Genomic DNA, 27,535 nt, shown 5'->3' on the forward strand with positions numbered 1-27,535 from the left:
GATTGGACAAGTTTCTGGAGGAAAAATCCATTATGGGTTGCAAGCCATGATGTGTATGTGCAACCTCCTGATTTTAGAAATGGGTTATGTCAGAATGCCAGATGCAAGGGAGGGCACCAGGATGAGGTCTCTTGTTATCTGGTGTGCTTCCTGGGGCATTTGGTGGGCCGCTGTGAGATACAGGAAGCTGGACTAGATGGGCTATGGCCTGATCTAGTGGGGCTGTTCTTATGTTCTTACGTAACCTTAAGATCACAGAGACTCCTGTTGTGCTGCACTTTGAGGACATACAAGGCGTGTTACACACCCATTATTTTATTACTACCATTTAAACACCAGCCTCCTAAAGAGCCCAGGCTGGTATACATGGCTCCTCTTCCTTCCTTTACCCTCACAGCAACCTTGCAAGATAGACTAGGCTATCTTAGGCTATCCCAAAAGGCAAGCTCAGTTGCAAGACCAAAGGCAAGTCCTGATCTTGTGATCAAGACTGCCTGTACCTCAGCACTGCACGTCTCTGGCCAAGGCAGGGATGGGAACCTGCCGCTTCTGTCTAGAAAAAAGGCGCCTGAGGGAAGACATGTTTAAGATGCACAAAATTATGCAGGAGATGCATAGAGGCTAGAGATAAGTTCTTTTCCCTCTCACACAACACCAGAACCAGGGGATATCCACTAAAATTGATAGGTCAGGAGAGTTAGAAGAGACAAAAAGGCATTTCTTTATTCAGCACATAATTAATCTGCAGAACTCCTTGCCACAGGATGTGGTGATGGCCTAGATGCCTTTAAAAGGGGATTGCACATATTTTGGGGGAAAAAGTGCATCACAGGTTACAGGCCTTGATGGATATGTGCAACTATGTGGTTTTGGAATTAACTATCTCAGAATGCCAGGTGCAAGGGAGTGTCAACAGGATACAGGGATCCTGTTGTCTTGTGTGCTCCCTGGGGCATTTGGTGGGCCACTGGGAGCTGGACTAGATGGCCCTTTGCCCTGATCTAGCAGGGCTCTTCTTATGTTCACATGTCTAAACTCGACACTCAGCTCAGCCTAGCTGGCTGATTGTGGCATGCTAAACAAAGCACAACCTGAATGGGTCAAAATCCTCCCTCGGGGCAGTGCTGTAATGGAAATCCGCTGTTTTGAGATCTCCGCCCATTTCCTTTTCCAGCAATAATGCAAAGCCTTCCAGATGGGATCAGCTTGTTGCATGGTTGACTCCAGCCCAATTTGCGAGGCACTGCATGTAGTTACTTAGCAAATAATAAAAAGCTGGACCCCCCCCCCCCCGGAGAAAGGAAGAGCATCCCCCCCACCTTCCCTTCACAGCACACACAGGTGCTAACAAACAGTCCTTGGATCCCCTTCATTGCCCAAAGGGCAACTTATTTATAATGTGGCCACTAACCAGGCAGTCAATATGGTGGTGATAATAAATCTGTTCTTAATGTTTAACAACCAACTGCCTGAGATCAGTCCAAGACAAACAGGGATTTGGCTCAGCGTCAGAGCCGAGGAAAACCTCCCCAATGCTGCACCCCGGCTGTGCTGAAAAAAGTGAACAGAGGAGGGAATTCAGTACGTAAATACGGAATCCACTAAAATAGGATGTGGCAAAGGCCACTAGATTTTCCTTTAAAAAAACACGAAGGGTCAGACAAATTCTTGGAGAATAGATCTATCTGACCATGATAGCTAGGTAGAGCCTCCATAATCTGAGGCAGTGTACCTTAGGAAATAGGTTGCTGAGGAGATAATGAGGAATAATAACAATTAGCAACTACATCACCTTTTTGTGAGTGAAAAGTGATTCTTGTGTAGGATCTTGATTTAATCCTTTTGATAACTTGCAACTTGAAAACTAGCATCTCCATCTTTCGACTGAGATGACTGGCCATGGGTCACCTTCTAAGTTCGTGTGGCAGAGGTAAGATCTGAACTGGGAAAGTTCTAAGGTGCAGCGCAGTCTTTTAGCACAACAACACTGCCTCAATCAGATGGGCTTGTTGGCTTCCTGAAACTGCCTGCAAGGTCTGCCCCTGTAAACATTGCTTTGTACCTGAAGCACTGCACATATTCTCACATATATATAAGCAATGAGTGGGGATGTTGGGTCCAATCTTCTCTGGCTTCTAGCACAATATTTCCAAGTCAAAAAAAGGGTGCAGCGGTTGTTGAGCTGGTTCTCACATGCACAGATCCTTCTTCATTACTCTTCATGAGGACTAGTAGCTGACTGCACGAATTGACTCCATAAAGAAAGCCCATGATTGAGTGAAATGGGGTAACACGGAAGCTCTCTGCACTAATTCATTCAGACATGCAAATTGTACATCATCCAATACCAGCAATGGTCCAGCTGTGTGAACCAGCTCTGAGAAACTCACTTTACCATGGGCCCAAGGCCATTCAGTAAGTCAATATCATCATATCTCAACCTCAACATCCCATATACTAAAAACAATTACCTACTTATAAAGTTGCTGTGCAAATAAGATTTTTTTTTAAAGGCAGACCTATAAAGCTTTAAGGAGCTAAGACCCTATGCATCCCACTATTCAAGTGCTCCCTCTTAAACCGAAGCACGTTGTCCAAAGTCTAGAACTGTGGAACTCCCTCCCACTGCAAATTGGCGAAAGATCAAACATCTTTCAGGTAAGCTTGTAAATAGCCTCTTTGTCTGCTTACCTCTAGTGAGTAAAGAACTGTCTCCACTAAGTAAGTGACCAGGTGGGAAGCCTGGCAGAACTAGTTCTCCTCCCCACACAGACACACACAACCCATCTACCAAATGGTTAAAATAAGGCATCAGAGGGCAGGTCAACTAGGAAAGATTTTTGTGGACTAGAACCATTGGCAGACATTTATTTTTAGAGCTGTTTCCAGTATTTTTTGATTGGTAATCTACCTGCTGAACATGTTATCTAACCTGAGCTTTTCAGACTACAAGAGCCTGAGCTTTTAAGACTCCAAGACTACAAGCTGGATCAGACCAATGGTGTAGCATCTTGGTTTCCACTGTGGCCAGCCAGACCACTCTGAAGAATCCTGACTCTGAACATGGAAATTCCATCCAGTGACCATGATTAACAGCCATCAATAGCACTCTTTTCCTCCTTTGGTGAACACAGGATGCTGCTTGCTGAGTCAGACTGTGATCCAGCTAAGTCAGTATTTGTCAATATGGGCCTGCAGCAACAGCCTAGGGAGTGCTTGGGGGGGGGGGGTCTACCCAATCCTACCTAGAGATGCCAAAGATTGAACCCGGAGTCTTTTGCACTCACAGTGATCTACCACTAAGCTCCATCCTCCTTCCCTTTTGGGGGGGGGGGGGAGAATAGGGCAAGATGCAGATTAAAATGGACACTTTGCACATGTTCAGAAGCAGCCTTTCTTTTTTTAATTGTAGGGCCAAAGCCTAGTAGTGCAAAAAGAGTCTGAAGCCGAATGTGCCCGAGACAGGCAAATCTAGAACTCTTTCCCAAGAACTCCAAGACTCACTCCGGACCAAAACCTGCAGGCCAGTTCTGGCTTGAGGCTGCTGGTATCTAACTGAAGCCAAAGTGCAAGCTGCAAAGCCGGTCCTTGACCCTTTCCAACCATTACTCCCAAATCCAGTTATAGCAGAGGGGGTTCACTTCACCAGTTATGAAATTTGTCTGCATAGGAGCCTGGACACTCTCTTAAGAAGCACTGCTTCAGGAAGTGGGGAGATTTGGAGCAGAGAAGCAACAGAGAGTAAAGAGGTGAAGGAGTTTGACCTGCTCCCTGCCCACTTACCTGCTATCCTCAGTGGCATAGCTAGAGGGGGTGCAAAGCACTATGTTTTGCAGGAAGTCTCACAGCAGCATGCAAGTGGCCCCTCCTCTTCGGATCCATTCTGGGTGGGGGGAGCAAAACCAAGCTGCAAGCGAGATTGGCTCTGAAGGGATGGGGGAGGGGCCACTTGCATGCCACACTGAGGCTCCCTGCAAAATGTAGTGCTTTGCACCCCCTCTAGCTACGCCACTGGCTATCCTAATCCTTTTTCTACGGCATGTGTTTTGAACTGGGGGGAGTCCTGAGGAGGAGATTTGGTTTGCAGAAGGGAGAGCATGTAAGCAAACAACTCCTATCCCCTGCAATCTCCCCCCCCCTTCAGCTTTTCCCAACATGGCATCATTCCGGTTCTCTCAAGCATGTTTGTGCAGAGAAGACAAGGCACTCTGTACATGCTCAATGGCACATGACATTCTCACAAGTCCCCATGCTAACTCTGGTTGCCACAGTAGATCCTGAGGCAGGGTCTCTTCTGAGCATCAGAGATGGCCACAGAGCAGTGGGAAGGATTTGAGCTGCCGCCCCCCCCCCCGTTCTGAAACGCCTGTAGCGCCTTCATTCAGAAGTGAGCCCCACGGCGTCCTAAGGGTCTCACTCCCTGCAGCCTTAAAGGAATGCGGAGAGAGAGAAGAGTGCCTCTGTGCAAGTGCAAAGCGCATGGTGCAACTCCAGGTGAATCAATCAAGAGGCAGGTTTTGCAATCAGAGCAGGGGAGCTTCGAGGCTTCAGCTGGCCAGGATCAGGGAGGGATCCGGGGCTCCCTCCTTCCCTCCCTCCCTCTCTGCGGGCCCTGCCAGCAGCAACGGCCCAGCTGGGCGCGCGAAGGAGACGGAGCCAGCCAGGCGCGGGCAGCAAGAGGGGGGCAGCGACGGCCCCGCCACGTGCTCCACTCCCCACCAGGGAGCTGCGGGGGGTGGGGAGGCAGGTGAGGCAGAGCCTCACCTTCGGAAAGCGCAGCGCAGAACTCCTGGGTTGGGAGTGTTGCACAGGACTTCCTAGGGGAGGCTCTGCCTCCCCCCCCCCGCTGCTCTAGGACTTCATGGTCCTTGTGGCCTCGCTTTCCGAAGGGCCCCGGTGGGGAGGCTCTTCCTCACCCGCCTCCCTTCCCACCGCAGCTCCCTGCCGCTCTAGGGCCTCGTGGTTCCCGCGGTGCGTTTCTCAAAGGACTCCGGGAGAGGCTCTGCCTCCCCACCCACCGCTCGTCCCATGGCAGTGCTTCTCCACCCCAGGGAGCCTCCTGGCTCGACTCCATCCCCAGTGCGCGCCCTCCAGGCAGCCTCCCCGACCGGTCCGGTCCGCTGCTGCCAGTCTGGGAGAGCCCCACAGCCCGGTCCGCGGAACTCCCCCCGCTCGCCTTGTCCGCGGACTGTCCACAGCTCTGCCCCTCCGGGCTCCGCGCAGCCTGCGGTGCGGCGACCTCCCCGTCCAGGTGTCTCCCTGCCGGTGCCTCCTGCCCAAGGAGCGCCTACCTCCCGATCGCCCCCAGCTGAGAGCCCCATCCACTCCATGTCTACTCAGAAGTAAGTTCCATTAGAGTTAATGGGGCTTACTCCCAGGTAAATATGGCTAGGATTGGAGCCCAAGCCTAGGCATGTCTACTCGGAACTAAGCCCCATTAGAATCAGTGGGGCTTACTCCCAGGTAAGTGTGGGTAAAGAGCCCGAGCCTATGCGTGTCTACTCGGGAGTAAGTCCCATCATAGTCAGTGGGGCTTACTCGCAGGTAAATGCGGGTAGGCTTGCAGCCTGACTCCCTTCCCTGCTCACCCGCACGCGCGTCCCCGCCGGCTGCTTCCCGCGGCTCCCGCGGCCGCCCGCGGTCCAGACGACCCCCTGCCCGCCTGCAGCAGCCCAGCAGGGGAGGAGGCGATGCAGCGCCTGTGCCCGGCTCGGCTCCGTCCAGCCCGGTCCGCCTGGGCTGCTGCTGGCTGCGGACGACCCCTAGGGGAGAGAATCCGCCGGCGCAGCCCGGGCCGCCCCTTCCTGGAGCGGGTGGGCGGCGGAGAAGCGCTGCCGGCGTCCGGTGGACGGAGGAGGAAGAGGGGGGCCTTCCTGAAGAGCCCAGCCGGGCCAGATCGGGGTCCCCCTTCTCCCCGCCCCAGAGCCTCCCCAGCAGGGGCGGGTGCAGTGGGGGGCGCATGAGCACTACCTTAACTCAGGCAGGTAGACCTGGGCTCCCTGGTGAACTTGGCCTCCATGGCTCTGGGTTGCCCAGATCTACCTGCTGGGAGTACCCGGGTTCCCATTCCGACTGACCCAGAGGGAGGGAGAGGCAGCCCCAAAGCTGGGCTGGCCCCCTCTTGGCCAGGATCCCATGTTGATCCTGAGCTGAAGCTCCTCCAGCCCCAAAGATCCCCTTCTCTGTCCCCGAACTGGCCCCTTGATTGCTCCGGTGACAGAAGTGTGCTTTGCACATGCACAGAGGCACTCTCTCCCCTCCATATCACTTTAAGGCTGCAGTTCTCTGCAGGCGTCACTTGGGAGCTGCCTCTTCCAGGTGGGTAGGCCTGGGCTCCTGGTTGAACTGGTCTCCGTGGCTGAGGGTTGCTGGGCAGGTAGACCTGGGCTCCTGCCCGGACTTGGAACCCAGATCTACCTGCCAGGTAGACCTGAGCTGCCGTTCCACGTCTTACAGCTGGGTATACCTGGGCTCCCGGCTGTTTGGGCTGCTCCCCATCCCAGCAGGCACCCTTCCTCACTGGCACCACAGTTTGGGGGGACGACACACCCACAGTCCCCCCTTGGATCTGCCCTGCCCACTGTTCTTGGCATTTCTTTTTCAGATTTGGGGATCTAAACTAAAGGGGCACTCTGTTGTGTTCCATACCCAGTTACAATCATCTACAATATGAGACATCTGTGTGTGCCCTGAAACGGGTTTAGTCAGCTCTGGGGACACCTGGCTACCTGCAGGGAGATCTGCACAGCTCAGCAAAGAGAAGCAACCGGTCCTCCTGAAAGCTTTTATCGTTAAGACAAGAGCACTGTCAGATGCAACATTTCTGAGTCATTTCAAACAGTGATCAACACAACGGCCTTAACACTGTGGCCAGGGCTGGCACAAGACTTCCTGCTGCCTGGGGAGCTGCCCCCTTATATCTGGTGCTGCACCAGCCTCTGCTCCTTCCGCATCTAGATTGGAAAAGAAAGAGGGGGATGGAAGGGGAGAGGAAGTCTGGAGAACAGGAGCGTGTTGGAGCTGCTCTCTACCACTCCTCCCCTCTTCACCTTGACCCTTTGACACTACAGGGCATGAGAGGAAGAGGAAATGTGGGGGCAGGCAGACTGTCAGAAGTGGGTGCTTGGCCAGGTGGAGCAATGGGTGGAGTTCAAGGCATCAGAGGGCCACAGAGCGCCCTCACTCAGTTCTGAGAGCAGTGGTAGCAATGCAGTGGTCCACGGGGTGGGGTGGAGTGTCAGGGGGCACTTGTACATCATGGCGAAAGTTAGCGCCTGTTTCACAAGGTACCAACTTCCACCTGCCACAGTCCAGAATACAGGATGAAGTGCGTGGACCATGTCATGAATCAGGAGCATTCCAGGGGACAACCAGATGAAAGCTGGCCAGGATGAGGCACAGTTGTCCATCCGTCTGTTTTGTCAGCTTACAGGTTACCCGGCCTGCAGGACACACTTTCAAAGCTTCTGTGGTGAGGAGCGCTATGGCAAATCTATTTACAAACACAGCAGGGCTGTTGAGTTAAATTCTGACACCTTGGAGAAGAGCAGGGGGGAATGCTGCGGGGGAGGAGGGAGAGGGATTTGCAAACAGGAGGGGGGAGCAGGCTGCCAAATGTAAAGTACCTCATTTAGAGGATTGAGCTCCTGCATCTGGAACTCATTGGAGAAAGAAAGAGCAATCAGGCAGGCCTGGGAACATGTGGGAGAGAATCCAAACACCAGCAGAGGCTGACAACAACAGAGGTGAAGTGGAGAAGCAGCTGGTCTCTGGGTCCTTGGACCGCCCTTCCCCGATGGCATCAGGACTGGACGCATGGTGGGAGAAAGAGAGCCGGGTCTCTGGCTTTTGCATGTAGAATTGCAAAGGAAGTGCATTTAAGGTTTTGAGGAAACTGAGGCCTGGTGCTCAGGAGGTGACCGACCTGTATCCAGGCTGTACCAGTGGTGGAGCAGTAAACACTGGCGTTCAGGAGGCCATCATGACACCACCTCATAGCCATGCCCACTAAGATGATGCAACCAAAAAATCAACTTTTATTCATTACAGTATTTTCCTCTTTTGTCACGTTGAAACTTATTATCCTTCATTTGAAAATCTCATTTCATTCCAGGCTCTTGAAGTGGCTTGCAATAAGTTTAAAACAAATGTATGAACATTGAAAAATGGGATGTAAACATATCCCAGGGAAATATCAAAGGTGTATTAGAGAAACTAACCTTGGCATATTTACTCAGAAGTAAGTCCTCGGGCCTTTTCCCAGCTAAATTTGCAAAGGATCCTAGCCCTCCTGAGGCGGCAAAAGTCCACTCTGCGCTGCTCGGAAATGGGGGTTGGGATCCAGCACAAGAGTCGGTTCCCAGCGCTGCGTCTTGCTCCCCACCCGCCTGCCCACCCCTGGGACCACCCCTGCCCTCCCCATCCCGGAACGCCTCCCTCCCTCCCTCCTCCTACCTGCCTCATCCCCACCCTCCCCAGAGCCTTGCGTCGGCTGAGCTTGGTCAACAAAGGCTCCCCCGTGAAGTCGGCTCCCCCATGAATTCAGCCTCGGCTCCCCCATGAATTCAGCCTCTGTGGACCGGCATACATCTATGCGCCCACCCAACTGACTCACAAGGAGGCGCAAACATGCTTTACAGCATGTTCGCAACCCTCCTGGGCCAGCACAAGGCCCAAGGGCATCTCAGGATTGCACCCTTACTAAAAAGATTTATTTTTACCTTAGCATGGGGAAGGGGCTCAGGTGCAGGGCCCATTTGGGAGCAATTGGTCCAATTGGCTTAAAGCCGGTCCTGATGGGGACTCCATTGTTGGAATACTCAATATTAAAAATAATTCCCTGCCTACAGAAAAGTAGTGTGTCAAGAAGGGTTTTAGATGGATGGAGGCCTTTTCCATGACTTGATAGTTTTCTGTGTGCGGGGAATTTTTCAGTATGGAGGAGCCTTCTATAATGTGAGCCCGCACACCTGAAGTGGTTCAGGCCAGACACGTAAGAACATAAGAACAGCCCCACTGGATCAGGCCATAGGCCCATCTAGTCCAGCTTCCTGTATCTCACAGCGGCCCAATAAATGCTCAGGGAGCACACCAGATAACAAGAGACCTGCAAGGCTTCCTGGGAATTGTAGTTAAGAACATAAGAACAGTCCCACCGGATCAGGCCATAGGCCCATCTGGTCCAGCTTCCTGTATCTCACAGCGGCCCACCAAATGCCCAAGGGAACACACCAGATAACGAGAGACCTCATCCTGGTGCCCTCCCTTGCATCTGGTGCCCTCCCTTGCACGTGTCAACTGCCTCAGGAAGAACTAGAAATACATCACAAGGGTGTATTGCAACTCATGGCATGTCAACTGTTTGACAGCTAGTTCTGATCCCAGCTGGATTGGCGAGGTGCAGTTTTAAGTCTTATCCCTGTCTGGAGTTGCCAACTTTTTTCTCCTCGTCCTCCTGTCTCTCTGATGGTCCCCTGGATGGTGATTCAGCAGCAGGAGGCTTTCTTTTGCTTGAAAATCAAAACTGTAAACAAACAATGAAAGCAGAGGTTACTGCTGCAATCTGCCTCAGATTAGGGTGCGACGCAGCTGTGTGGAGGGGCTATCCCACCAGTCGAAGATCAATGCCCTACAGAAAAGGGGTGGCCAGATGTTATGCATCTGGAAGTTGCATGTTTTGCTAGAGCTCTGGGAGCTGCTAGCACAAAATGGGAGGTGCAGCCAGTCACAAAAATTCACACACACACACACACACACACACACACACACACACACAACCTCAATATTTTTATGCTAGTGCTTCAAATAAGGCTGGGCCGGGATTTGACTGTGTATTCCTGGGTGCCAGGGAGGACACAAAAAAACAGTTCAACTGAGGCAGGGGGAAGGCAAGCAGAAAGTCTGGGAGTGACTTTAGATCAGGGGTCTCCAAACCCTGGCCCGGGGGCCAGGCTCTTGTCCCCTGAAAGCCTCTGGCCCACTCAACTGAACACAACCAGAGCTGTGCTCTGGTTGTGTCCGGAGTGTGTTCTGAGGGCCAGAGAGGTTGAATGAATGAGCCCATTCATTTATTTATTCACTCAACTAAGTTCCATCTCTAATTTATTTATTTAAATTTTATATTTAATTTTTTTTTTTCCGGCCCTCAACACCATGCCAGATATGTGATGCGGCCCTCTGGCCAAAAAGTTTGGAGACCCCTGTTTTAGATCATTGCCAGATTGATAACGCCACAGTCCTGGAGAGCATCAAAAAGGATGTGTGGTGTAGTGGTTAGTGTTAGACGGTGATGTCCAAGACCTGAATTCCTTCTCAGTCTTGAAGCATGCTGGGGGCCTCTGGCTCAGTCATTATCTTCCATCTTAGCCTACCTCACAGGGTTGGTGTGAGGCTAACCTGATATTGTTAGAGATGGGAGAAAATGGTGTTAACCAAATCAAAATACAGAACACCACAAAAGAAAACCCAAAATCTGTGCAAAAATAGATTGTAGTGGCCGGCCTTCCAATTTAACGCTCTTCACACTAGCTTAGGTTCACTGTGGTCAGCCACTAAGAGTTGCACAAGAGTCGCTTTTCAGATCCTTTGAAGAGAGAGAAGCTGGGTTGGAGGCTGCACTAGAGCCGGTCAGAGGTCATATTTCACATCAGGGAACCTCAGTCCATTTCCCCTGTGCAGGCATGGAGGAGTGAAGGATGGGATCTCAAGAAGAGGTCTAGTTGTCATCTCCTCCCCCCCCCCCAACCCGAAAGGTTTGTTATGAAAGTTGAAAGCAAACGGACACCCCCTGGTGGTGAACAGAAATCTTGCATGTGACACCGCTGAGAAAGATGATCAGTGCAACCTCACAGCCTTGACCTGGGCAAGGGGCAAGAGGGGGCAAGATTGTGGTGGATGGGAATCTGTCACATGTACAGCTCAGGCTGTGGAGTCACCCTGAGAGCTGCTTGCTGTTGTTGGAAGCAGTATATAAATACCCTTAACAATAATTGTGGCAACGGAGGATCCGGGGTGGGAGGGGGGGAAGGCAGCTCATCGGAGAGAAGGAAAACTCTGATCCCAAACCTCCACTGCCTAGTGGCTACATCCAGTTGTGGAAAAGGCTTCAGGAGTCAACCTCGAGGCAAAATCCGGAGCCAGAGTCCCTGAGGCAGTTCGTAGCTGAACACAGTCACATTCTGGCAACTCCTGCGACGCCGCTGGAACCAACCGTATTGGCCTCTGCCTTTCCATTGGACCATTCCAGCGACGTGGAGAGGGGGGATTTGCTGCATGGGTAACAGCCTATCCTCCATACCTTCTTTACCCAGGCTTCGCGCACTGGAGAGGACACTCCAACTTCGCCATACGGCGTCGGCACAACACGGGAAGCAGCAGTTTACCGGTTATAAGTCGTCGCTCGATTGGCATAGAGCGTGCCGCCAGGGGCTGCTTCCGACGGTGGGAGAGATTATTGCATCTCATTGGGCAGCTACCGCCCGCCTTAAGCTGGGCACATAGCCAGGGAGACAGACCAGGGACAGACTGCACTTGCTCCCGGTGTGGAAGGGATTGTCACTCCCGGATTGGCCTTTTCAGCCACACTAGATGCTGTGCCAGAACCACCTTTCAGAGCGCGATACCAGAGTCTTTCGAGACTGAAAGTTGCCAATACCAAATATACAATTGTGGCAGAACATTGGTCTAAGGCCAAAAAGTCCCAGGTTCTAATCCCCACAATAGCCACTATCTTGCAGTCAACCTACTTAACAGGGTTGTTGCGAAGGTAAAAGAGTGAAGAACCACCTCCCCCTACATGAAAGTGCTCACTCCCTTGGGCCATCAGGTGAGCCCCTCTTGCGTGTCCTACCACCATCAAAAGCTAGGTTGGGGAACACAGGACCTTTTGGGTGGTGTCAGGCATTATGCGAAGCCCCCTGTCTCAAGGAATAAAGTTGGCCCCTTTCCTGGTATTGTTTGATCACCAGTTTAAAAAATTGCTTTTCATCAAGCATTTGATGTTTCGTTTGCTGCCAGTGCTAATGGTTTTTGGTTTAATCATGTTTTTGGTTGGTTTTAGAACAAATATTCTATTTGTTGTTGTGCAGGGTGGAGGGTTGGGAAGGGTATCACCATATGGGGAGAGTATCTAATATATCACCATATTAGAGATGTCTGGATTTGGCCAGATAAGAGCAGTGCTTTGCCTAGGTTGTTTGGGACTGAGGAATAAGTTGAATGGGAGAAAAAAGAGCATATGGGTGTAGCAGAGTGCCAAATGTGGATGTTTCTCCTACCATCTGCAGGAGTGCACAGGTGCTGCCATCATCATGCTCAGCAGGAGGGAAACTGAGAAAATTGCCTAAGGCCACATGGTAATGTCTCTAAGCAGGCCATTGTCTTTCCCAAGGGTGACCTGAGAGCATGTTTCGTTAAGGCTCAATCCCATGTAGCTCATTTGACATTAAGGCTACCACGTTCTATGAAGGCTCCTGTTACATTAAGGCATTATTCAATGCACATTTGCTTGTGAAGGTGGGTGGGGAGGAGAACCCAAGAAAAATCAGCACCCCCAGCAGATAACAAAACCACATGTCTTTCAGCTTTCCTGGTCTTGAGGGCTTTAAAGGTCAAAGTCAGGCCTTCATTTCTGCCTGGAAACATGGAAGTCATTGTGAATGTTACAGCAAAGGGGTCCACATAGTCCCAGTAGCCAGAGACAGGAGGCAGAAAATAGCATTGTCCCTTCCCTGTTTAAGGGGCACTCTGTTCTGTTTTTCTTAATGAAAGGGGATATCACTGAGAGCAGATGGGTGATTAGAATGGCGTGAAAAGCTTAGCACCTGAAGTTAGTGGTGTACTGGCTCAGGCACATGGTGTCTCTGCCTGAGAGCCTTGGCATTTGGCACACGGCTGGGACAGAACTGCTTTAAATATATTATTAAAGAGAGAAATTATACAGAGCCACAGGCAACCTTACGTTGCTTGAAGAGCTTCCTGGCAAAAGCCATAAAGGTGTGGGACTTTATAGCTTTTTAAATGGAATGCGTATTTGTTTTTATTTTGCCTTCTGTTATTAACAGAAGGCAAAATATTTGTTTATTTCTCTAATTATTTTGCCAGGCTTAAGCACTGCTGTGGGTGTTCTCTCTGCAAAAAGCCTGCACCCTTGAGGCAAGCTGGATTAAGTAGGGATATGTTTGAGTCTTTGATGTGGTCATACAAAATTATGCAGGGGTTGGACAGAGTGGATAGAGAAATGCTCTTTACACTCTCACATAACACCAGAACCAGGGGACATCCACTCAAACTGAGTGTTGGGAGAGTTAGGACAGACAAAAGAAAATATTTCTTTACTCAGCGTGTGGTTGGTCTGTGGAACTCCTTGCCACAGGATGTGGTGATGGCGTCTGGCCTGGACGCCTTTAAAAGGGGATTGGACAAGTTTCTGGAGGAAAAATCCATTACGGGTTACATGTGCATGTGCAACCTCCTGATTTTAGCAATGGGCTATGTCAGAATGCCAGATGCAAGGGAAGACACCAGGATGAGGACTCTTGTTATCTGGTGTGCTCCCTGGGGGGCCGCTGTGAGATACAGGAAGCTGGACTGGATGGGCCTATGGCTTGATCCAGTGGGGCTGTTCTTATGTTCTTATGGTCCGCACTGCACCAGTGCTGTAGTTGAAGACTGTAGCTCAGTAGGACAGCCCATCTTGTGGTTTTTGCCACAACTATTTTTCACCCATTTTGGACTTTTCTATGACCACAGTGGCTTCTGCCATGCCTCAAGGATGCTGAAAAAGATTGCTGAGCACACCCAGATGCGGGAGCCAGAGAAGATATAAAGCAGGGTCTGACACAGTCCTTTCCACATTTGCCTCAGTCTGAAAGCACCTGACGCTTCTCAGGGGGTCTGCCCATTCATCTTACAGGAAGTGTGGGTGCCAGGTCCTTGGAATCACATGAACAAGTAGAATAGAGAGCGGACCCTATCTGTCCTTGAAGGGCAATGGCCCCAGGACCCCCTCTAATCTGGGACCAAACCAACAAAGGGTGCAATCCTACCCTGCGCTGGGTCAGGCAAGCGAAGAGGCTCACGCTGTATCCTGCACAGGATAGGGGCCCAAGGCGGCTCAGCCAGAGGCAAGGGGAAACTTACCTGGGTAAGGCGCCTGGCCCCAAAGAGTCTCCTTGGACTTGCGCCACCTCCTGCGGTGATACAAGTCCGGGGAGAGTGGAGCAACTTGAAACTGCTCCGATCTCCCCGGGATCTGGCATAACTGCCGGATACCAGCCCCACCTCCTTCCCCCCATCCGCCTGCCCCCAAAGCCGCCCACTGCCCACCTTTGCCCTGCCCAGGAATGCCTCCCGCCCACCCCAGAGGCTTGCATTGGCCCAGCCAGGCTGACGCAAGGCTCACAGAGTAAGCCGCCACGGAGGCTGGACTCTCCATGCGCCAATGTGGCTTACTCCCGAGGAGGCACAAACGTGCTTTACGGCATGTTTGCAACCCTCCTGGGCTGGCACAAGTCCCTTCTCAGGATTCTCACAATCATTCTCAGGATTGCGCCTTAAACCGATCAGTGGCTTGACTCAGAATATAAGGGAGCAGTGGTCTGGTGTCACGTCTGTTGTAACTGATATTTTGTTCCTGGCCATCTTTTAAAACTGGTAACTGATGGGCTTTCAATTTGAACATCTTGTTCCCGAATTGATTAGCATGCACGGTTTACAGAAATCCCAAGCACCCTGCCAATATCAGGAACAGCCACATCTTTTCTTTTTCAGAGTCTTTGCCATTTAATTGCCTCGTGTATTTACCAAGATACGATTGTTACCCTCTTGATCAGAGGTTTTTTTTCCCCTCTTATCGCTGGTAACATGTGCATAAAAGGAGTGTGCCATAGAAATCAGGGGCAAAACGGTTTTCTGCATGTGTATCTCTATTATTGCCCTGCTTTTCTGTTAAGCAAAATGCCTCCCCCACCTGCTTGGGTTCTTAGCACTGGATGGCAACAACAGGAATGCAATTAAAGGGCCTTGCTTGGCAATTCCATGTTTCTGGACTTGCAGGGTATGTGTGTGAAAGGGACACCTTCCCTATCAGGGTCGACCTAGGATCTCCTCGTACCTGGGGTGCCATGCCAAATCCTGCCCTCCTTATCTGGTGGCATACCAGATATCACCTTTGCTACTCCTCTTCCTGACCCCTGGATTCAAAAAGGAATGGAGTTGAAGAGGTAGCCTGTATGATAGGAGAGCAGTGGGCTAGAGCAACTCCCAGAAGACACTCTAGCCTACCATTCTCCTCTCTCCCACACTTCCTCTTCTGCCCCGTTTACCTCTTCGTTTTTGAATCTGGGGATGGGGGGAGTAGGAGTGGAGACCAATGGGTGAGAAACTGAAGGGGGTTGCCCCTGCCAATCTTCCAGCTAAGGCAACAGCCTCACCTGACCTCATGGATGGGCCGGAATGTTAAGAAACATCAATGGGCCTCCTGAACCATCAAGAGGCCTCTTGAACCATTCGATTTTTAACCTTTTTCATCTCATGGCACACTGACAAGGTGCTAAGATTGTCAAGGCACACCATCATTATTTTTTACAATTGAAAATTGTAAAATTTTTCAACAATGGTTGAAAAATCGCTTCATTAACCTAACAAAGCAAGGGCCAGCCAGCATTCACAACTGCAGGCTTGTAACAATACATACATTTCTGTGGGTGATTTTTGTTTTTCAAGTTGAAAAATAGCATCTTAAAGAAAAGAGGATGGGCTGATTTACAGTAATTGAATATCATGTTATGAACAGGGTAGAGGACCTTGACTGGATCAAACATTGGCATGTCGGATTTGTGTAGCAGAGAGACATTGTGTACAGGCATCGGTATTTACATGGGAAATAAAGAATGACATTTTGCATTAAAAGTATTGGTTTTGTTGTCAAAACAAACACCTTTTATGCAAAATGGCATTCCTTATTTTCTATGTAAATACTGATGTCTGTACACAACACCTCCCTCTACCACACAAATCTTTCTACACATTGCTAGAAAACTTGAATTAAAACATATATATATATATATATATATATATATATATATATATATATATATATATATAGATAGATAGATAGATAGATAGATAGATAGATAGATAGATAGATATATATATAGATATATATATGAAAATGAAATGAAAGTAGATTTATGAAAAATGAAAATATATTTAAAAATGAGAATATGAAAATTGCTTTTTTTCTCTTTTGCTTGATAAGTTAATTGCATTTAATTGCAAAAGCTCAATCATCTGCATTTTTCAATTCTGCGGCTTTTCCTTTCTGTTACAGTTACGGTTCCGTTCGTTGGTTTTAAGAAATAATTTCTTTGTAAAGTCAATTAATGAAAAGCATAGACATGCAGGCATTTCATTGTTGTGGCTTTTTGTCAGTATGGCCAAAAATTGGTGTGAGGGGGCTGAAGAAAACTTAAAGTGGAGTAGACAGCTGGCAACCTGGGAACTCAATCTGGCCCCTAATCCCAAAGGATCCCTTTTCTCCCTTTCCAGTTTTTTTAATTGTTCCGTATAGACCCAGCCCATCCATGGGACAGACGGAGGCAATTGCAGGTATGCCTGCCTCATCCTTGCAGCCGCTTCTCCTTTTGTACTCCCTGGATCTGGAAACGGAATGGAAATGGAGCAGAAGTGTGAAAGAGAGGAAGAGGAGGTACTTTAGCCCTCTCCGTCTCTTCCACTTCCTTTCAAATCCAGGGGGCGCATGGAGAAGTGGTAGCGGAATTTGCAGTGGCAAAGGAGGACATGAGCAGTGTTGGCTCATCATGGCCACTGGGTAAGAGGGGCTAAGATTTAGTGCCCCACCTCCCACACTGACAAAGCTTGGGCCAGTCCCAGTTCTGTAACTAACTAAAGACAGGACCCATCTCAAATTCTTATGTGTCGGTTCTTGCCATAGACCAGGGGGAGACACATTCGATTCTTCCTTTTGAGGCCAGCATCCTAGGAGGGTGGGGAGTGTCCCCTGCTCACTTTGTTTGACAGATGAGGACAATATGTTTAGTGCATATCTTTCCAGGAAAGTGGTGCTGACAAGGGATTGCGATGCTATCGGCTTTCTTTCCTCTTTGCACATGCGTGCTGGCAGGAATAGAAAATCTGCTGAAGGTGTGGGAGCCCATTTAGCAAAACAGTTCTGGGGCAATGGGAGTTTAACACCATGTACCACCTGACACAGCCTTACACAGTCAGGAAGACATTGCTTCTTCTAAACCACATACGCAGTGCCTCTCCAAGGCAAGAGGGACCCCATCCCTGACCCAGAGATGTCAAGGACTCGATCTGGAAATTTCTGGATACAAAGCAAGTCCTCTTCCACTGACTGCAGCCCCTCTTTTGGGCTAGACACATGATGCTCAAGCATCAGACGTTGCCCCATCTGAAGTTGTTCGTACAATCTGCTGTGTATATAGGCCCACTGCTGAACATCACCTCTATGTCCATACATGAAATTGCCATATACTGGATCAGGCCTCTGGTCAATCTGCAATGAGTGGCTGTAGTGCTCCAAGACTTCAGGCAGGAAGGAGTCTTTCCCAACCCTGTAACGTGAGATCCTTCAACTGGGGCTTGAACCTGTGGCCTTCTACATGCTGCAACCCCTCAGCTAGGACTCCTCTCCAACTATGCCTTGCCTTCCCTGCTCTTAACTGCTGATACAATGTTGTCTATCAGTGGGAGGAAGGGAAGGAGGTACATTGCCCCGGGTACCACAATTTGAAGGGGTGGCAACACATACCCCCTGACGGTGGATTCCAAGGTAGGACTGGATCCTCAGAAATCCTCCTGGAAGCCTTAGAAAGGCAGTTCCGGCTGTCACGAAAACCTGAAGTGCCTTTCTAAGGCGCCCAGGACTCTTTCTAAGATGCAGGGAGGCTGCATGTGGCTTCTCTAGGCCTCAGACCACCTCCTGGATGTGGCCAGATGTGGCCAGGGTTTGCGTGATAAATTTGATTTTGTTTATAGGGGGTGTTAAAAATTTTTATGTTTCCAGGTGCCAGATGCCTTATCTACAACACTGTTGTTTGTCTGGTGTGTTTTGAGTTGTGTTTTAAAACAAACACAACGGAATCTCTTGCAAGATTAAACTCTATGAAACAGTCTTAAAGTGTATCTGTGTTTGTTTCAGGGGACTTTACACATTGAGCTTGCTTTGGGCACACCTTCTTCCTACAGTAGTCCTTTTCTCTTCAACTCTCACACTTTGTTTACTCACTTTTACAGAGGTGCCAAATGATTAAATGGCCAGGATCCCTCCTACCTTTTTTTTTTTTAATGACCTGACTTAACAGCAACAAAACCAAATATGCAGTAATTACAACTCCAGCCTATGAAACATGGACAAACAAAGTGCTGTTGAAGTTTTTTTAGGGCGCCTGTGCTTTGAAATCAAATGCATCCTCTTTGCAGCTTCAGCCTGTTTTATTGCTTCTCTTGATCCCAGCTGGAAATTTAATAATTACCCCTTGAATTGCCCTCCTTGTGAATTGTGCCATTGTCAGGAGGCCTTCATTACTGATTTCCTCTGATTTTTTTTTTCTTTCTCGATAGCAGAAAATCTCCAGCCTGAACCAGTGTGCTACCATCGCATCCATTTCTTTCCCAAACTACAAACCAAGATGAAAGAGAAGTTATAAAAATGCTAGCTGCATTCAGGTAGCCTGCAGGTCAGGCATGAGGCTTGTATTGAAATTGTACCCTGGGGCTCAAGCTAAGGGAAGAGCATTAATGAGCACTTGGTCCAGATACACCTTTGTGTAAGGTGCTTTGTGAAAGGGAAAAAGGGGGATTTTTCTGGAGATAAGGCTGAGATGTGATCCCTCTCCAGCTGCATTTACTTTCTGACAATAGGAGGCTTTTCCATGCTGGAAATGGCAAGATCTAAATGCCACACCCCGTCTTCCCACACATTCCTGGGTAGAAAGCCTCACTATATGCACTGAGGGCTACTCCAGAGTAAATTGAGGGCGCCTTCCTTTCCCAGAATCAGCCTCCTCTGTTATGGTGGTTTAAACCAGATGCTACTATTCTTCAGGAGTGCACAGATATCTACTCTTCCAGCGGTGGCCTCCTGACAGCTCTTCATTCTGCACCCTACTTGCCCACCCCACTCCTGAAGGACTGCACTGCCACGTAGCCACACCATGCCATCAGGGAACTGCTGTCCTTGCCATCTCCACCTCTAGCAGGGTCAGGTCGGGCCGAAAAGTGTCACATAGTCCCCATGGCTGTGGGGCCAAGTACCACTTGTCATACTGTGAAGTACCATCAATGAAAATTTTTTGGCCCTAGCATGGCATAGGATCAAGAGAAAGGGGTGAGACACTAGCACCAGGACAACCCATTCTCACTATATGCAGGAATGTGGAAATGTGTCTTTCCAGCCAGGCATTTGGCCTAATTTAGTTATGCCACACTCCTGTTGGCATCCTTCAGTTTCGGAAGACTATGGTGCCACGCTTTGAATGGTGGTTCTGGAACAGAGTGTCCTCTCCAGTGCGCGAAGCCTGGGTAAAGTAGGTATGGAGGATAGGCTGTTACCCATGCAGCAAATCCCCCTCTCCACGTCGCTGAAATGGTCCAATGGAAAGGCAGAGGCCAATACGGTTGGTTCCAGCAGCGTCGCAGGAGTTGCCAGAACGTGACTGTGTTCAGCTATGAACTGCCTCAGGGACTCAGGCTCCGGATTTTTCCTCGAGGTTGACTCCTGAAGCCTTTTCCTTAACTGGATGTAGCCACAAGGCAGTGGAGGTTTGGGATCAGAGCTTTCCTTCTCTCTGATGAGCTGCCTTCCCAGGCTGACGAGCCCCAACTACCCGGTGGCTGTTTAGTCACCTCTTACGACAAGTACAGCCAAACCGAGGGCCTATTCTTATCCCCAGCCCCCAGGGGATAAGTTATGCCACAGGGGATGTAGTTATGCCACATTATTTCTGTTAAATCAGCTGCAGAGGGAAAGGGTTCAAGTCCTTCATGTGGCAATCCAAATTTGGACCAGGGATCCAGCTGCTTTTTGCTTAGAAAGAGACATTGCCAGATTTAAGCCCAAGTCTTCATGATGCATTCATTCTGATATGTGGTTTGACTCTGAGCTCCTTAGAGAACGGGTAGGATAAAGAGTGAATATGAATTTTAAAATGCTCCATTCCTAAAGTGACCCAGAATAAAATTCCATCCTGATCTCCCCCACCCCCCAATGTTTTGGGCTTCGCACTTGTTTCTAAGGGGTGGGGGCTGAATTCTGCAGAGTGGCACAAAACAGGGCCCCCTGCCAGAGCCAATACACCTACTGCAGCCCATAACAGATTTTTTGAAAGCTGTGAGACTCACAGAACATTGTGCAGCAACACTCACACACAGCCACAGCGGAGCAGGGCTGTATTAGCAGCCAGAGAGCATTTGACTTGCTAAACAGAGCCCAAAATAGAGATTTCTTAAGGAGAGCAGTTGCTTTTTATAGCTATGTATAAATTCAGAGAGAAATTGCTTTAGCCGAACAGCATGGATCCTTGCAGGCACAACAAGAGCAGCATTGGGGGCTTAAGCTGACATCAGAAGAAGGCATTGAGGTCAGAGCCAACTGATCTGGGACAAGCCAGCCTGGCCTGCTCTTGTGCCTTTAAGAGCACCTTGACATGCAGAAATCAACAGGGCATGCTTTCCACAGCAGGGAAATGCGGGTTATCCCCAGCAAACAACTGAAGACCAAGATGCTGTGAAAGGTACTAGAGCCAGTGAAAAGGCTGGCAATCTTAAGGCACAAGAGCGGGTCAGTGGGAAAGTTGGCAACCTTAAGAGCCAGCCTAAGGTATTCTGTTCTCCAGAGTGATTCACCCTGCATGTACTATAACGCTTCAGTGTAATTCATAATCAAATAAAGGGATTGTTAACTTGCAGAACAAGGCCTGTGTTGTTCAAAATGTTTGCACCGCGCAGAGCAATTTTCTACCCTTCATAAAAAGAAACCAACAATAATAACAACACTAACCAAGAGCACTTAACAGAATCTTAGAGGGTGCCTTGTAGGTCATCAGGTACAACTCTTGCTCGGTTCAGGCAATCCAGAGCTACAGCACTCCCAAGAGATGGCTACCAAGACTCCAGCCTCTGCTTAGAGATCCCCAGCCCCCCTCATCCCAGGTTATGGGTTCCAGTGGCATAGTAAGCGGGGGGCGATGGGAAGGCCACCACAGATGCCAGGCTGGAAGGAGGCCCACCCAAGATGCTACAGCAGCACCAATTGTGCCGTGCTGCTCATGTTTCAGCAGCTTGCTGACCCATTCCTTGTCCTTTGGAATCTCAGCCTCTAAAGCAGGGGTGCTCACACTTTTTTGGCTCAAGAGCTACTTTGAAACCCAGCAAGGCCGGGAGATCTACCAGGGGGGAAGGAAGCGTCTGACAGACACCCCCTTTAATGTATGGAGCCCCTGCTGGAGTCTAGTCAGTTTTGTCAGTTTTGTTGCTGCATGCCTGAAGAGCAGCTAAAGTGTCAGTTTCAGTGTCAGTTTAGCTAAATAGTGTCAGTTTAGTTAATACGTCACTAGACGAAACTGACGTATTAACAGTTTGGAGAGACAGGGCTCCGCGATCTACTCATTTTGCCTCGCAATCTACCGGTAGATCGCGATCCACCTATTGAGCACCCCTGCTCTAAAGTATTGGTTCCCAACCTGGGGGTCAGGACCCCTAAGAGGGTTGTGAGTTGATTTTCAGGGGTTTGCAGAGAGTTTGGTGCCGCTATCTTGAAATGGTGGTCCCCAACACCTTGGAAGCTTCTGCTGAACACCCATCCTGAAAGGAAGACCGTGGTTAGTGAGAACGTGAGGTGGGAGAGAGAGAACGATCATTTGTGATAGTTTACTATCTTTATAAAACATAATTTTTCTTCCTGAGCCTGTTGGGGCCCCTTTGCAAACTAGCTTTGCAAAACTTAGCAGTTGGGAACTGTGGGAACTTCTGGCTAGGGAAGAGGCTTTGCTATGAAACTGCCACTTCCTCAATGCTTCTGGCTGAGGCGGAAATTAACCTCGCCTTAGGTTTGTCTTGGGGTGTGTGTGATTAAGTCTGTCCTGGGTGTCTCTCCGAGCAGGCATGCTGCATCTTCCCTGTACCCTGTACATGCCTAGGTGAGTCTCAGTGCATGGGGAAGAGGAACATAAATACTCTGTACACTTTCTAAAATTTGACTCTACCACCTTGATCAGCAATGCCAAAGAAGCCACCATGCGTTCTGTTCAATGTTGTTCTCAGTGCTGAATCAGTCACTGAACTCAAAACTCAAATGTCAGTCAGAGTCAAAGCATTCAGAACATTCTAAAAAGGATTTGGAGTTCTGTTGACTTCCTAAAAGTGTGATTTATTAAAAATAATGACATCACTTCCTGCTTAGTTACATCACTTCCAGCCTTAAGGTCTTAGGGATCCCAACAGGTTGTTGTACCTATAAAGGAGGTTCTGAAGCAAAAAAAAGTTGGGAACCACTGTTCTAAAGGAAAGGGGCATCTGCAACATCACAAAGCCTTCTCAGCCTCCTCTGTGCTCAGCATGGCAGAATCTCAGCCTGGCCACTGAACCCCCCCTCTCCCGGAGGAGGCTCTGTTGACAATGTTGAGCTAGATCAGTGATTTTCAACCTTTTTCATCTCAAGACACATTGACAAGGCAATAAAATTGTCAAGGCACACCATCAGGTTTTTGACAATTCACAAGGCACACCATGCTGCCAATGGGAGCTCACATTCCCCATTGGCCCTACCAATAAATGACCTTCCCTCAAATTCCTGTGGCACACCTGTGAACCACTCGTGGCACACCGGTGTGCTATGACACAGTGGTTGAAAATAGCTGAGCTAGATGAATCAAGGGCTTGACTTAGAATAAGGCAACTTTCTGTGTTCCTATCTGATTATAGATCTCCCATGTCACTCTTCATCAGTTTTGGCCCTGCGTGTCACTCTTTGCTCTTTTGTGTCTTGTCTTCAGAGGGCTTGTAGTGAGCTCAGCAATGTTCTGTTCTTCTTACCTAAATGTGATGTTTGCTTCCTTGGTCCATAAGTGATAACTCTGCTTTTAATGTCTGTATTAAAAGGAAAGAAAAAGAGGAACCAACCTGTTACATTCTGTCTAAAAATAAACGCCACATTGTGTGTCCCAGTTCCAGCAAAATAGATGCTTTTGTAAATCTGTCTCATTAGTAGGATCCATCTCTACCCAGACTGGGTTTTCTGGTTGTACTATTGAGACCTCCAGAATTGTTGATACCTGGTGCCTCAGAGCTCACAAATGCAAGGATTCCCTCAGGTAAGAAGCAGCAAAGGAATGCATTGCAATCAGCTCTCTGCATACCGATTTACAAAACATGCTCCAAACAGGTCCCCCAGGAAGAAATTATTAGGCACAGGTGGTTGAGCTGAATGTTCATTTTATCTTATTCTCTGTCCAAAAGAATAAAAGAGCCATGTAGCAAATGTGATGGATGTGTTCAGTGCAAGTTGGAGAACTGGCCCTTTTCCATCTGCCGTTAGGGATCACTGGGTTAGTCAAAAGGAGAGCCTTGTGGGAGACACGCAGTAACCATGGTGATGTTTCTTCATCCCGGTACAAGAACATCGCCATCCAGTTGTGATAATGATCTCTTTCCACTTGCATTAAACTGGTACACAATCACATGCCGCTCAGGTTGTTTATTACCCACCTGTCTAGCCCCAGTCTTGTTCTAATGTCCCTCCAACTTTAGACCTTCTCATCGGAGGCTCTGTTGAAATGTGATGCCGCCCCGTAAAAGGCACTTGCCCATGTAGACATCCCGTGCTGCCGGTGTCAGCTCTGAAAGGCACTTAGTGTGCTGCATCACACAGCATTTAACTTGCCACCAACCTGTTACCCAGGCAAATGCAACACTCTTGTGCTAACACTTGACAAGTACAGGCGGGGAAATGCAGCAGGGGCCCCTTGGAAATATCACCTAGGTCACAGTAAGTAGTTTTCAGGGGAGTAACCAGCCTAAATTTAAGCTGGCCTTTTCAAGCAAATGCATTCTCCAGTCTGGAAACTTTGAGCAAAGTCTTGCATCATTAATGCAACTGAAACTAAGGCAGTCAGCTGAGTCAAGAATGGTTCACTGATTAGTCACCCACACTTTCCCAATTACATTTTAAGACACTTGCCTATTATCAACAGATCTTCTGTATATTGAAGGAAGTGAAAGAAGGTTGGCCAAGAGCTCCAAGTGCCTGAGGTGGATGGCAGCCTCTCTGTCTCGTTCCTCTTCCTGGTAATTGGATTCAAAAAGGGTGAGGAATAGAGCAAGAGACGGAGAGGTGCATGGTGGGTTAGATCCACAGCACCCAAAGTCACGGCCGCTGAGCAAAGTCCCTACGCAGACCGCTTCTTTCTGTTTCGCCCGTGCATCGTGCAACGTCCTCCATGATAGGGGGACAGGGAGGCTCTGGGCAGTTGCATCAGTTGCCTGGTGCCCCGGAAGGCCATGCAACAGGACATCTAGGCAAACACGAAGGCCCAGAGAGTCCTTGTCCCCTGATCATGGAGGATACCGTGTGGTGCCCGGGTGGACCGAACAGGGCCACTCACCAAGCAGACAGATCCACCAAAATGCTAGATCTGGACTGGGGTTCAAGCGGCCCTGGGTTAGATCATTGCTCTCCTCCACTCTCCTCTTCCATTTCTGGTAACAGGAGGAGGAGTGGTAGAGACAATACTCTGCCAACCTGCTACCTGAGGCTACTGTCTAACAGCCCCGTCCTGAGCTGCCCGGAGCTCCGGGGCCCGACGGCTCCACAAAGGGCTCCTGCCAGATCCAACGCCTCCTGCACTACCGCAGGAGGCTCTTCGGGAGAAGGGGATGTTCGTCCCCTTCCCCCGAGTAAGGGAAGCAGCCCCGCAATGGGGCTACTCACTTTAGCAGCGACTGTTTGGTCGCCACTAAAATAAAGGTGCTTGTGTAAGGCAAGCAGCCCTACCTGAGTGCCTTGGATCCTGCAGAGCTCGGCTCCACAGATCCGCCTCTCCCCCTCCCCTGACACACCTCCCCCAGCCATGCCTCCCACTGGCCTCCCCCTACCCGGAACGGCTCCCCCATGCCCCTGGCCACGCCTCCCCCTCCCTGGAACGCCTCCCCCACGCCCCCAACCATGTCCCCATCTCCCGTTCCACAGCCTGGCAGGGAGACCACTGAGCCGCAGAACCCGGGTACCCACCGCACGCTGGCTCAGCGCCGGCCAGAGTTGGGCTAGCTCCGGCGGGAGCCTGGTGGTAAGCCCTGCAAACGTGTCTTATGGCGTGTTTGTGACTGTGGTCCGTGGCGCGGAGGTGCAGCGCGGACCACAGGATCAGCTCTAACTTAGCCTGGTGGACGGGCTGGCCGTGAAAATAATTCAATTGATCAAGCAAAAGCTACCATTGTTACAGAAAGTCCATCTCCAATATTTCTGGGTTCATTCCATTACAGTGACACACCAGGAGTAACAAAAGGCCCCTGGATAAAGAAATATGCCTTTAACTCTCAGATCCAAAGATTAATTAGTCCTTACCTATAGAGTGTTATTTGATCAATGTATTGAATTTATTGAAAATAAATTAATCTGATTGACTCAAGGTTACAGCCCTATTAAAATTATTAAAGTTTCTAGCCCTGGTTAAATTCAAGCACACACAACCCACGTGCGATTCCTGGAATTAATGACTAGATTTTTCTAAAAAAAATCTAAAAATGGTCATGCAATTCATGATTTGGTAGCGCTGACTGCAAACACATGTATTGACACGATAAGCACAACCGTAAATAGGCTCTCCATTGTTACTTGGTCGTAAACACACAGATGAGCCTAAAACTCTGTGAAGCACGCATGACGGTGTTTGCTTTGGCGTCTGAGATGCCACACCTTTTAGGCTTTCATTTCTAGAGATGAAACAACAGAGGGAACTATTTCCATGAACTCTTTCACCACTATCACATGCACCCACTTTGGCAGTCTCATGTTGTCATCATATTGGGTGCGTGATTCCTTTTTGACTGGGCTACATGATCCTTGCCAATTATAGATTATATAATAATATAAAACAATAATCATTATATGATCTCTCTCTCTCTCTCTCTCTCTCTCTCTCTCTCTCTGTGTGTGTGTGTGTGTGTGTGTGTGTTTAAGACCAATGGCACTGAGCTAGCTGCTGAGAAAGTGAATAGTAGCAAATAGATGTAAAAAAAGCAATTTGTGGGGGGACGGAACTGGTGAACAAATCAGGGCTTCTGCAAGCCACTTTTCTGCAGAGGATGCTCCACCTTGAACAGTCAGTGCAGTTCTCCTCAAGGCCAGGCTCATAATAAGAAACTGGCTCAGGGACATATGAGCACCAACCCACCTGTCCACTCCACTACTGCCTTACTGGAGGATTTGAAAGGGAGATGGGGAATGGAGCAGAAGAAGGGAAGAGAGTGGTTAACCCACCACTCTCCTCTCCTCCCCTTCCTTTTCCACTCCAACCTCTCCTCCTTTTCAAATCCTGCATGGGAGGGAGACACTTATTTGCCCTGTTGGCTGGGCAGTGAGCAAGTGGAGTAGTGGCAACCTAGGAGGTGGCATTTAGTGCGCCACTTCTGGTGCCTGATTACACAGGCCAACACACATTTTGCTTCCTTAAACGTTACCCCAATTCCTGGGTATATTTGGGGCACTGATTCCAAAAATGACATCTGTTTTGCCCTATCATGTCTAGTTTTGGAGACACGGCATAGTCTCTTTAGTGAATGGTTCAAGTAGCTTCCTCATGAGGAAGCCTACACCATGGCTTCCTCATGAGGAAGCTTGCTTGAACCATTCACTAATGAGGCTATACTATATCTCCAAAACTAGACATGATAGGGCGAAACGGATGCCATTTTTGGAATCGGCACCCCAAATTCATAACAATCCACCATAAAGTTTGGAAAAAAACTTTTCTGATCCTCAATTTTGTAGGCCTGTGTTATCATGTGCTGCCCTAGCTATGCTGATTTCCTGACAGGAGGGAGCTCTCCTGAAGTAGCTCCTTTGCTTTCATTCAACAAAGAGACTTGGAATCCAGATGTGGTCTAGAAATGCAAGGATACTAGAACAACGTCTCTGACATAATGCAGGGCCAAATCCTATCCAACTTTCCAGCATTGGTGAAGTCATGGCAGTGGGACATGTGCTAGATCCAGTGATGATACAGCAGTCACGGAGGCTTCCTCAAAGTAAGGGAATGTTTGTTCTCTTACCTTGGGACTGCATTGTGGCTGCAACAGTGCTAGAAAGTTGGATAGGATTGGGCCTACAGTCTTGGAGGAGAATATTTTGTACCATTTCAGAATGCAGATTTTTTACAAGAAACTTCTTGTAAAGCAGAAAATTAATGCAATGAGAGAAAAAGTTCTACCCTAACTTCTTGCCTGCTGTGCTGGTTTTCTGTTTGCAAAGAGGTCTGGACGTAGGAGAGCATTCAAG

General features: G+C 49.1%; 1 protein-coding gene across 1 annotated transcript in view; it reads right to left on the reverse strand.

Moving 5' to 3' along the window:
• The window catches only part of LOC136663588 (cytoplasmic phosphatidylinositol transfer protein 1-like), a 69,588-nt gene extending 63,875 nt beyond the window's left edge, over positions 1-5,713 (reverse strand). Inside the window, exon 1 of the mRNA XM_066640376.1 lies at positions 5,589-5,713. The gene's annotated coding sequence lies outside the window, so the exon portion shown is untranslated. The remainder of the gene's footprint in view (positions 1-5,588) is intronic.
• Between the last annotated feature and the right edge of the window lie 21,822 nt (positions 5,714-27,535).

Source organism: Tiliqua scincoides, chromosome 13 (genome assembly GCF_035046505.1).
Source record: "Tiliqua scincoides isolate rTilSci1 chromosome 13, rTilSci1.hap2, whole genome shotgun sequence".
NCBI lineage: Eukaryota > Metazoa > Chordata > Lepidosauria > Squamata > Scincidae > Tiliqua > Tiliqua scincoides.